The sequence below is a fragment of the Bombina bombina genome, chromosome 5 (genome assembly GCF_027579735.1).
Source record: "Bombina bombina isolate aBomBom1 chromosome 5, aBomBom1.pri, whole genome shotgun sequence".
Taxonomy (NCBI): Eukaryota; Metazoa; Chordata; class Amphibia; order Anura; family Bombinatoridae; genus Bombina; species Bombina bombina.
The window spans coordinates 79,521,827-79,534,602 of NC_069503.1; the positions used below are offsets into that span (position 1 = coordinate 79,521,827).

Consider the following 12,776-nt stretch of genomic DNA (forward strand, 5'->3'; position numbering starts at 1 on the left):
AATATAATGAGAGATGTTCTTTTGGCAAATTCAGTCTATTTAAAAGGATCATAAAATAAAGAATTACAAAACCACAGATGCATAATAAAAATACAATGCAATAAAACTTACTATGCAATTTAAAAGAGCAGTAGATTGTTTTCTGATAAATGTTCTGCACCTGTACCATGTGACAGCTATCAGCCAATAACAGACTCATATTTTTATATAATGTGAACTCCTGCATATGCTAAGTAGGAGCCGCTGCCTCAGGTCATTTAAAAGGCTGTGTACAATTTAATAATGAAAATAAATTACAAACAGCAAACAGTTATTTTACATAAAAACTAAACCTAAAGGTGAAATTTCCTATACACTTTATACTATTTTATACACCGGTAAAACAAGTCATTAGAAACACATTAAAGGGACAGCAAAGTCACAATTTCACGTTTATGAATCAAATTTAAACAACTTTCCAATTTCCTTCTATTATCAAATCTGCTTTATTCCCTTGGGGACCTTTGTGTCAAAGCATATAATGCACTATGGTGCGCTAGCTGCTGATTAGTGGCACATACAAGCCTTTTGCCATTGGCTCACCTTATGTGCTCAGCTAGCTACCAGTAGTGCATTTCAGTTGCTTCAGTAAAGAATGCATATAGAATTAAGAAAATATCATAATAGAATCAGTTGGAAAGTTGTTTAAAATTATATGTTCTATTTAAATGATGAAAAACATTTGGGGTTTCTTGTTATTTTAAGGGGAAACCAAATGTACAGGACACTGCCCCTTTAAGTCTGTGATCATGTGAAGGTGCAGAATACACTTACTAAGGTCTTTACTAACAACAAGAATCAGTCACAGATCAGTGGGATAAACGTTCTGATGATAAACAGGTCCAGCTAAAAGAAATAAGAAATGTATTATAAAATAACCTCATTAGAAATAAAATAATATGCAGATCACAAGATATTTATAATTAGATCAGTATATGTGATAAGACTGATACAACAGAGCCATAAGTGATATTTATTACTGGAGCAAATAGCAGCTTCAGACTAATATTAAATGAAAATGGTTTATCTGGGCTCTACAGTTAATTATAAACCTATAGAGAAATATAGGATTCTGGTTGACTAATACTTAAGAATCTGTTGCTCATTGGATAACAGGAACAGCCCCCACAAGTGTATTATTGGACAGACCTCCTCAAGCTTGAACATATGGTTTGGTTCTGCTACAAACTGCTGTAAATCATTATGTATTAAATTGGGCTTTTTAAATGAAAGAACTTAATGTTATATTCATTAACACTGCATGAAAAATACAGAAAACAAATTAAATACAGTTGAGTTTTTTTTATATAAACTCAGTTTCCTATATGAAGTGAAATATTTTATGTTTATCATAACAAAATACAGAACAATATTTTCTCATCATTATATAAAACACAACAGTGTGAGGCTGTTAATAAAGATTTATGTCAGGATTTGCACATTACCGTTTAGCAGAAGCTCTGTAAGTTGTAAGTACGAAGTCTCTCTGGTTCCTCCTGTGATATCACTGAGTGTTACACAGATATTTATACTAATGTGGGATGGTCACCTTTCTCTGTGTGACTCACATGAGTACAACTTGTCAGTTGGGAGACAATGAGAGTGTCACACCTGGACTTTTGTTCTCATATAGATGTCTATTGTCCCCTCTGATGTCACATGAATACAGAGTCCCTGCCTCCCCTTCAGGGTGTGATTATCATATGGATAAGTAAGGAGGAAACAAACTGTTTATTTAAATGTGAGAGAGGTTTCTGTTGTGTCCTAAAAAATATCAGGATACAGCATTATATTATGTTTTACTGATGGAAATTGTTATTTTAACATAATTTATTTGCAAACAGATGTATAATATTAGCATGTTATTAGATACATATGAAATACAATGCTGAGTATTTCAATACTAATATTTTAACCATTTTATTGTTTGTTCACTAACTGTGTAATCTAATGTTTCTTTTTCTAATCTTTCTATCATAAATTATATTTCTTCTGACTATATTTTATTCTACACATATAAATTACTGTACTCTGCAACTAACTGAGTTTTTGTAATTTGCCATTGTATTACCTTTTGTATTTAAAAGAAGCCAGCAGCAGATATATAACATTTATTCCCATACATATAATATATACTTATATACATGTACACAAACCATATTGCTTTAACTTTTTTTAAGATAAATCCAAACTTTGGAAAAGCCTAAAATTAAATATTTTACACTTTTTTCTAAAGTAACAGACCTGCAGAGTTGTGTGTTTGTTATAAATTGCTTCATCTATTATTTTTTATTTTCAAAAATAAGAAAATAGTAAAAACAAATACATTTAAAATGTTAAATGACTGTAAAGCTGCATATATTTAAAATTAACCTTTTAGCACCGTTATTGCTTTGTATTCCGTCCAAACGGCGCTGGGCTTTAGCGCCGTTAGGACAGAATCAACGTCATAGTCGTTTGGCTGTCCCTAAGCCAACAGCGCTTTCTGGATGTGATCGGGGTCTGGTGGGCTTGCCTTGCTTCATAGGTACACCCCCCCTTACCTGATCTCATAATTGAAATCTCACGACCGCGTGCACAATCGCAGGATTTCAATTTGTCTATATCGGAACAAATTGATATAACAATACTATTAGACAATGAAAGTATATGGTAAAGTTGTTTTCCTAGGAATAATTAGTCAGTTTATAATACAATCTCAAGCTGTTTACTGTCCCTTTTTTTTTTCATCTTTTATTGAGATATTTCCAAGATGTACAATTTCAAACATGAAAGAAAAACATTCAAATAACATTGATCGTTACAATAATATTGCAATGATACAATTATTTATTTATTTATTTTTTGGTTTTTAAAGCTTTATTGATAATAAAACTGAAAGTACAAATAAGTTCCCAAACGTAGTGGGAAATGTAATACCAGTCATGTAAGCAACGTGATACAAAACGAAACAAGATTTATCACAGGCAGCTTTTACATTATATCAGGATACAATTATTTCAAATTCGAGATTAGCAATTATTATTGGGTTAGATTAAGAAAACCAAACATCTGCTATAGAAGTAAATAAATTATCTGTAAATAAATTGACATCCTCCTGACTATCTTTATTTCTCTGTGTTGTCCATATTCATTGAAAGTATCGGGTTTAGAGAGAGTGAGTATGGAAATAGTAACCATATAGTTAACTATTAAAAATGTGGAAGAGATTGAGTTATGACTGACTGTTTAGGTATTCTTCCCATAGGAAAAGTATATTATGAAATTCTTCCACTCGCCTGGTGTGTGTGTAGTGATATTTCTCTAAGTGGAGAAAGTGAGTTACTTTAGTTTTCCATGATGTAGGAGATGGCAGGTTCATTTTTTTCCAATTTAATGGAATTAGTTTTTTTGCCAATTTAATCATAACAGTAAGGAGTGTTTGCTTTAATTTACATGTAAGTTTTGGAAATTTGTTAAAGAGAAAAACCCAAGGGGTTAACGGGAGGGATATGCCCAAAGCCTTTTCAATCTCAGGTTTGAGGGAGAGCCAATAAGACTTGACTATTGGGCAAGTCCACCAAATGTGTAAAAGTTGCTGTCTCCTGGCAACCCCTCCAGCATATGGCAGTTGTGCCAGGGAATAAGTGATGTAATCGAGTGGGTGTATAATACCACCTGCTTAGCAGTTTGATATTCATTTCCGTCATTGAAATAGATGAGGAAGCTTTTGTCATTTGTTGAAAGATAACATTCCATTCAGATGGATCTATATGGAGTTCGAGGTCATATTCCCATTTAGTCACGAATGTGGGGAGGGAAGAATTAGATATATATTATAGTAATTTATATGTTAAAGATAAGATTCCTTTTTGGGTTTGAGGGTGGAGACATATTGTTTCAAAGTTTGAGAGTTGCCGCTTAAACTGAGGTTTTGAAGGATGTGTCGATAGATAATGTTTCAATTGTGTGTAGTTAAACCAGTTTTGGAAATTCATCCCTAGAATATCACAAATAGCCTGCTGAGACTGTATTTCTTTATCTTTGTATAAGAGGTGGTGTGGGATTGAACTTTTTATGGAAGGAATAGGATAAGTTTGATGAGTGGCCTATATTAATGAGAAAACGGTGAGTTTTTACTTATCGGTGTCAGAGGGCAGTGTATGGTGGAAATTGAGGGATATTTCTTAAGTAATTTATCCCATTGTTTAAAAGTTTCATTTACTATCTTAGGTGTTGTGTTTGATAGCTTACGTTGGGATCCAACAATTCCCGCATAGGTAATGATTATCGGAAAGTGATTGTTCTAACTGAATCCACTCCTTGTTTATCGCTTGCTTGCACCAGTCCACAATCCTTGTTAAGAAAACAGCATGTCTATAGCGCAACAAGTTAGGGGCTCCAATCCCTTCTATCTCTTTGGGACGGTATAAGGTGGAAGTGGCAATACAAGGTCGTTTGTGTGACCATATAAAGGAATTAATCTGTTTTTGTAAGGAAAATATCAGGTGTTCCGGAAGGGGCACCGGGAGGGTTTGCAAGAAATATAATATTTTAGGGAGATTGATCATTTTGACAGCGTTAATTTTCCCAAGCCAAGAGAGAGGCTTATGGTTCCAAGAACTAAGAATGGCTTGAATTGTAATTTTAATAGTCTTGTAGTTTAGGCTTTGGGTTGTATGTGGAAGCTAAATTGTTGTTGGATATTTTTTAATACATCTAAATGTAAATGAGTGGCCAGCAATTCAGATTTTGTGATGTTTATCTTAAAATTGGAGTAGGTTCCATACAGTTGTAATGTTTGCATCAGAGGGGGTAGTGATTTTTCTGGTTCTGTTAGTGTTAAAAAGATATCGTCCGCATATAGTGTTATCTTATAGGCTATTGAATCCTTGGATATTGATATTATTTCTAATACGTGAGGCAAGCACTTCCATCGCCATTACGAACAGAAGGGGTGAAAGGGGACAACGTTGTCTTGTTCCATTTGTAATTTTAAAAGGGGAGGATACAGAGTCATTCAATTTGATTTTGGCCTGTGGGTTGTTATAGAGGGTGAAGATTTTTCCTATTAGTTCTCGAGGGAAGCCGAATATGTGCATTGTATGTTTCAAAAAAGACCAGTCTAACCTATCAAAGGCCTTGGATAGGAACATGGAAGGGATTTTTTGGTTAGATGCACATTTCATAAGGTCTAATATTTTAGTGGTATTGTCTCTAGCTTCTCTTAAGGACGTGAAGCCGGCCTGCTTAGTATGTATAAGTGAGGGTAAGACTGAATTTATTCTAAAGGCTATGATTTTTGCAAAGAGTGTAATATCGAGGTTTAGAAGGGAAATGGGGCGGAAATTAGCAGGAGTATTGGGGGATTTGCCCAGTTTTGGCAGCACTACTACTTGTGCCTCTAGCATTGAAGATGGGAATGGGTTATCGTCTGTTGCTTGATTAAACATCGTTTTAAGATGAGGTATTAAGACGGACAAAAATGTCCGGTAATATTTGGCTGTAAAGCCATCAGGGCCAGGGCTTTTTCCTATTTTTAAGGTTTTGATAGCAGATAGAATTTCTTGAGGAGATACTTGTTTACTGATTTGTTCTTTTTGTTTGTCGGTTAGCATTGGCAGTGGGAATTTTTTTATATAGTCTGTCATTCTGATTAGGTAATCTGATGTGGGGTCATCTTTTTTGAGGTTATATAAAGAAGTGTAGTATTTATGGAAGGACTGTACTATTTCTGGGGTGGTTTGCAATGGTCTCCCCTGAGAATTATGAAGTTCATATATGTATGATTTAAATCTTTTTTTCTTTAACGCTCTGGCCAGGAGTTTACCTGCTCTGTTGTTTTCGAAATAGAACATACTATTTTTTTTTTTTTGCATTGTGATTGGTATTCAATATCCCGAAAGTTATCTAACTCTTCTTGGATTGCTTGAATATTTTTCAGTATGTTGGCATCTGATGGAGATTTCTTATGTGCATGTTCTAACTGAGTATATTGAGTCGTCAAGTCTTGGTATCATTTACGATAGGTCTGTGTATGAAATGCTTTTATTTAATTAATTCACCACGGAGTACGCACTTGTGCGCCTCCCATATTGTGTATTAATTATCGATCGAGTGTGTATTAAGGTTGAAGTATTCCTCTATAGTTTTAGTTAGCTTGGAGATCGAATCTGGGTGTTCTAGCAGGCTAAAATCAAGTTTCCACTGGTATGGGGTGAGGGGAGTGTTAGGCCAAGTGAATTTAAGTTGAACAGACCAGTCGTCTGACCAAAAAGTAGGAATGATGTCGCATCTATTTATATAGGAGAGGCCACTCTGATTTGTGAGAATGTAATCTAGTCTACTGTAAGACTTATTAGGGTGAGAGAAGAAAGTATAGTCTTTTTTGTTATGGTGTATAAATCTCCAAGTATCGTAGAAATTCATATCTTTCATTCCTTTCCAAATAGCCCTGGAGAGTTTACGGGGTATTTGAATATTGGCATTAGTGCTATCTATATGAGGTTGCGTGGGAACATTAAAATCACTGGACAGAAAAATTGGGCCTTTAGCTAGATTTAATATTTTTGTAAACATGTGACGGAAGAAGGGGAGTTGGTTGGTATTAGGGGCATATATGTTTATGAGTGTTATGGGTCTTCCATATAATAGACCTGATAGACCCAAAAACCGTCCTTCTTTATCTGTGACTTTTCTGCTGAGTGCAAATGGAGTGGATTTGTGTATTAAGATACTCACACCATTTTTTTTTGTTCAGACCTGAACTGTGAAAATGTGTGGTAAAGGATTTCCCAAAATATTTGGGTATATTATGCATTTTAAAATGTGTTTCTTGGAGGAAAGTATATCTATATGGTGTATCGCTAAATCAGACAAGGCTTTTGATCTCTTTTGTGGCAAGTTAAATTCCTTAACATTTTGGGTCAGGAGGGTCAATTGTGTGGCTGAGTCACGATTTAATCGCAACATCAGAAAAATGTAAAAGTTTGGGATGTATTTGATGAATAAGGCACATGTTGGTATAGGATTCGAGTATTGTGTATGTGATTGCAAACATAATTACGGATATTGGAGTTTCACTAAAGTGATAACATAACAAGTAACAACATAACATTCTTTTCAGTAATATTGTAAGAAACAAAAAAACAAACTAAACAAATTAAACAAACAGTTGGCTCTCTTCCTAATATAGGTCATCTTTGAGAGCAATCTTGGGGGGGAACAAGTATAGCTAGCCCCAAATATATATGTAAAGTTATCTATCCCAATTATTATATACAATATACGCTATATAGCTGTAGTAAACAGATAATATTCAAAGTTTAATAACAATCAATCTATGACCAAAACTTAATTCAACAAACTCCAAAATCCACCAGTTGTGGTATAGGTATCTATTTTTAATTATTATATATCATTATATAAAGTACTCTAACTTTTTTTTTTGGGGTCATCTACGGTGTTAGCTATATGTCTGAAGCAGGTGATTACTATATGGAGCCCATAAATAGTCGGTTTACCTCTATTAGAGCCATATTATGTATTCACTTTCACCCACCTCTATCAGGTATTATGGAGGTCAATAATTATTAATGAAATGGGTATTGCTAGTCCTATCTATATTAGCTCAAATATTGTGTACTAACCCATATAATTCAGGTTAAAACATTCACTATATTCGTATTTTTTTTTACAGGTAAAAGAGATGATTACTTTGGGGCAATGCCCCGCAAAAGGCCCTTTTAAGGGCTATTTGTAATTTAGCATAGTTTAGGGCTTTTTATTATTTTGTGAGGCTTTTTTATTTTATTAGGGGGATTAGATTAGATGTAATTAGTTTAAAAAACTTGTAATTATTTTATTTTATGTAATTTAGTGGGGGTTTCATACTTTAGATAATTGTATTTAATTGTATTTAATTGTAGTTCATTTAGGGGATTAATTTAATTATAGTGTAGTGTTAGATGTAAATGTAACTTATGTTAGGTTTTATTTTTCAGGTAAATGTGTCTTTATTTTAACTAAGTAGCTATTAAATAGTTAATAACGCTTTAATAACTATTCTACCTAGTTAAAATAAATACAAAGTTGGGGCGGAGCCTATGCTTGGAGCGGCAGGACGTGTCTTGGTGAAGCTCCTGCATATATTTCATTAATATTTCATTAATTGTGCTTTTTTAGCTGCACCTAGGAAGATTTATTTTGCTGGGACTGTTATACTTGGAAGCTACAATTGTTCACTTACTACATCGATAGCTCAGGAGCAGAAAATTGACACCCTGACCTATGTTCTTCAAGTGAGCCACGCACAACAGCTTCTGCGATCAAGGCCCTCATTGACTTGCAGATAGTGAACGGCGTGACTGGGGCTGCCACATGTATTCCCCCCCCCAGACCTCTGGGTCAAAACGTACATAGATACGATTATTGCTATACACCTTTGTTCTACATCCATTTCTCTGATGGTTCATGACTATTAATGGGAGATTTAGAGAACCCAGACACCGCTACTAACATGGTGGACGTGGTAGCATGGGGTGAAGATCTGCAGCGCAAGCTGGATCTTCAGGTTAAAAGATTTGAGCTAATTCTGAGGAGTGAGGTGATTGGTATTCTTACAGTGCACGACCATAACTGTGCTGCACTGAACGAGGTACAGGCGAAGAGCATGGCTGGACCTAGCATAGAGCATGGTTATGTGATCTGGGATGTTTCTCCTGACCTGGATGCGCATTTCTTTGAGACGCCTGACTTGGAATGTGAGGGGCCTGCCATACAGAAGAGTGATCCTGCCCTTAAGGAACCACAGCTCCGGGCTGTTACTGATGAGAAGGGGCTAGCTAAGAGGGCAATTTGTGGTGACACAGTGCAACTGTTGGTTGTGAAAATAGATCTAAGATGTCGGCAATGGAGCAGGGTAATGCAAAGTGCGCCTTGGGCGCCTGCCGTTTTGCTGTATGAGGTGGTCCCCTCCTGGGATAGGATGACTGTTAGTTGTACCCGGACTGATTACCTCCTAATACGGACCTAGGCAGATTGAAACACCGGCTTGAGACGTTGTTTCATTGATGTGTGAGGAGAGATTTCGCAGCTTGCAGTTACAGATATGCTCAACTGTTTGTGTTTCCTATCAGTTAATGGCGGCGGTACTATTAGACAAGGTGTGGGCTAAAGTGAGATATTAGACCTAGGATGAAGAGGTAATACCACACATAATAACACTTTAAAGAGAGCAATAGCTTGCTATGTATTGAGAACTTGTTGCTCAATGTTTGTTTCATATCCAGCGATATTACAACTGATATCTGATGATGGACAGTTAAATCTGAGACTCCGCTGCTAAAATCAATCTACACTTCTGTGTGCTGGGGAATTTTTTTTATTATGCTTAGGGTTTATACCTATACTAGTTTTTCCCACTAATGCAGACTGCAGCGGAAGTCCCCTTTAATATGCTGCGTTATCTCTGGAGCGGCAGACTGAACTGAACTGAATTGACACGGAACATTTGCTCCTTGCGCACAGAACTCTAACCAGTGGAGCCCTTTACATGACACACGCCAGGGAGTGGGCTGCGGAGGTCTGAAGCTCTGCAGCCCTGCTTATGAATCTGCTTTAATTTCGCAGTGACATTTCCTGTAGCACAAATGCTGTAATAGATATTTATGCTGTGGTACTCATGAGGACTTCTTGTCTGACACCTTTCTATATGTTATTGTACATTTTTGTCTGCCTTCCTTAGTAGACTGTTATGTGTTAAATAGCCCAGCTCACTGTTTAATCTTAGTTAACACTTGTTAAGAGCAGTAGATATGTTACACTACTATATTTACCCATTTTATGCTTACATACAGTAACCCTAATGGCCGGCTGGAAGTATATAATACTGTTTCTAACAGTTAAACGTGATATGCTTCTTTGAATGGAGTGGGTTTGCACACAGTTAGAGGTAATACTGTTAATTTGCAACAGGCACAGTATAGTTCATGCCTTGACCACATCCAGTCTAGGGTAAGTCAGATGTGGGAAGTTAATATCCCATGTTATAATAATACACCTGGTTATCTTTATATTTAGTGCCTCTAATGTCTGCCAGTGTCATCCAACACCACTGTGTATACTGTTAACAGACTGGTGTGTCATCTTATGCCCATATTGTAAGATGTCTTCTACTTTGTTTTCATTGAAATATACCTGCTATTGGAGTAAGCTCCCACACAGACAGGCGCTATTTGGTGTACCCATAATAGTTACCGTCCAGTTTAAGCTTTATTTCCACTTAACCTAAGTTACACTTGTTATAGATTCTGGACATTTTCTACTGTTACAACCCTTTTACTAACTTTACAGTAATCTTAATGGCTGCTTGGAAAATTCAGATTATATAACTCTATGTTTTGCAGCTCAGTGGACTACCCTATATTCGCAACGTAGGCTACTTACTACTACTTACTACTTAGTTCATGCACAGTCAGACGATGTACTCCTATCTCACAATGGTCATAGTTTAGTTAATTGCTATCCCCATTTAGTCGCAAACCTCTATAACCCAGAAGGTATGGTACAGTATAGCAATAGAATATTACAATTCTCTACATATGTTCTTATTGCCTAATTTTACCCTTATAGTAGCAGTACCAGTAGACAACTACACGTAGGCAAGATTATATACTGTGTTGCACTGCTTCACCACTTAGCTATCTTTTTTGGTTAATGGACTTTAGAAATATTACAGTACTTTTGTATATGCATTGCGAATTTTCCACTTTGTAGATTTAGAAGCTCATTTGTGCCCTCATTGTATGCGTTTCTTATGAACCTGTTAGAGATACTGCATCCAAATCTCTGTTTCATTTGGATACGTTTCAATACCCCTAAGATGGTTCCTTCCCATCTATGTTGGCTAATCCTAGATAATGGGTCCACAAGCGACCCCTTTATTTTCGGTCCCCATACTCCCCCTTCTATTATCACGCAGCATTTTGCGGCCCTTGAGTGGCTGGTTCACTTTAGCATGGGGAATCCTTCAAACCTGGTATAATATTACTAGTCATATGTGTATTATAACATATATTACATGTTTGAACTGTAGATAGGTTATATAAACATAAAATGAGGTTTACTATCTGGGCACAAGAGTGGTCTCTTTATCTGAGATTACCCACTATTATTTTGCATTCACTGCAATATTGAGAGGTCCAAGAGTGGCCTCATCTGTCACCTAGAGGGTATATAGTCTATTAGGTAACTATCCATTGTAGTGCATGTGTAATTTGTCATATGAATATCTGATATACTTTTCTGTTTATTCTGGTTGTACACAGTGAATTTATGTTTCTGGTTGTATCACTTATTGACAAATACTGTTTGTACGCCTTGATTTGAACCTCAATAAAAAATATTTAAAAAAAAAAATAAATAAATACAAAGTTTTCTGTAAAATAAAAATAAATCCTAAGATAGCTACAATGTAACTATTAGTTATATTGTAGTTAGCTTAGGGTTTATTCTACAGGTAAGTATTTAGATTTAAATAGGAATAATTTAGTTAATTGTTGTTATTTTATTTAGATTTATTTAAATTATATTTAAGTTAGGGGTTGTTAGGGTTAGGGTTAGACTTATGTTTAGGGGTTAAGAACTTTTTTATAGTGGTGGCAACGTTGGGGGCAGCAGATTAGGGGTTAATAAGTGTAGGTAGGTGGCGGCGACATTGGAGGCGGTAGATTAGGGGTTAATAAATATAATGTAGGTGTCGGCGATGTTGGGGGCAGCAGATTAGGGGTTAATAAGTATAATGTAGGTGGCGGCGGTGTCCGGAGCAGCAGATTAGGGGTTAATAATATAAAGCAGGTGTCAGCGATGTTGGGGGTGGCAGATTAGGGGTTAATAAGTGTAATATTAGGGGTGTTTAAACTCTGGGGTTCATGTTCGGGTGTTAGGTGTAGACATAAAAGTATTTCGCCATAGGAATCAATTGGGCTGCGTTAGGAGCTGAACACTGCTATTTTGCAGGTGTTAGATTTTTTTTCAGCCGGCTCTCCCCCATTGATTCCTATGGGAAATCGTGCACAAGCATGTTTTACCTGCTCACCGCTAACGTAAGCAGGGCTGGTATTGAGGTGAGATGTGGAGCAAAATTTTGCTCTCTGCTCACTTTTCTGCGGCTAACGCCGGGTTTCTAAAAACCCGTAATACCAGTGTTGTCTGTAGGTGAGCGGTGAGGGAAAACTGCTTGTTAGCACCGCACCCCTCCTAACGCAAAATTTATAATCTAGGTGAATATTTTCTCATCATTATATAAAACACAACAGTGTGAGGCTGTTAATAAAGATTTATGTCAGGTTGTGCATATTGCCATTTAGCAGAAGCTCTGTAAGTATGAAGTCTCTCTGGTTCCTCCTGTGATATCACTGACTGTTACACAGATATTTATACTAATGTGGTAGTGTCACCTTTCTCTGTGTGACTCACATGAGTACAACTTGTCAGTTGGTAGACAATGAGAGGGTCACACCTGGACTTTTGTTCTCATATAGATGTCTGTTGTCCCCTCTGGTGTCACATGAATACAGAGTCCCTGCCTCCCCCTCAGGGTGTGATTATCATATGGATAAGTAAGGAGGAAACAAACTGTTTATTTAAAATGTGAGAAATGTTTCTGTTGTGTCCTAAAAAACATCAGGATACAGCATTATATTATGTTTTTATTGATGGAAATTGTTATTTTAACAGAACTTAGTTGCAAACAGATG

The 12,776-nt window shown here is 36.1% G+C and overlaps 1 pseudogene; it reads right to left on the bottom strand.

Annotated features, from left to right (window-relative positions):
* Nucleotides 1-12,776, bottom strand: part of LOC128661331 (oocyte zinc finger protein XlCOF6-like) — a 33,994-nt pseudogene that overhangs the window by 1,626 nt on the left and 19,592 nt on the right.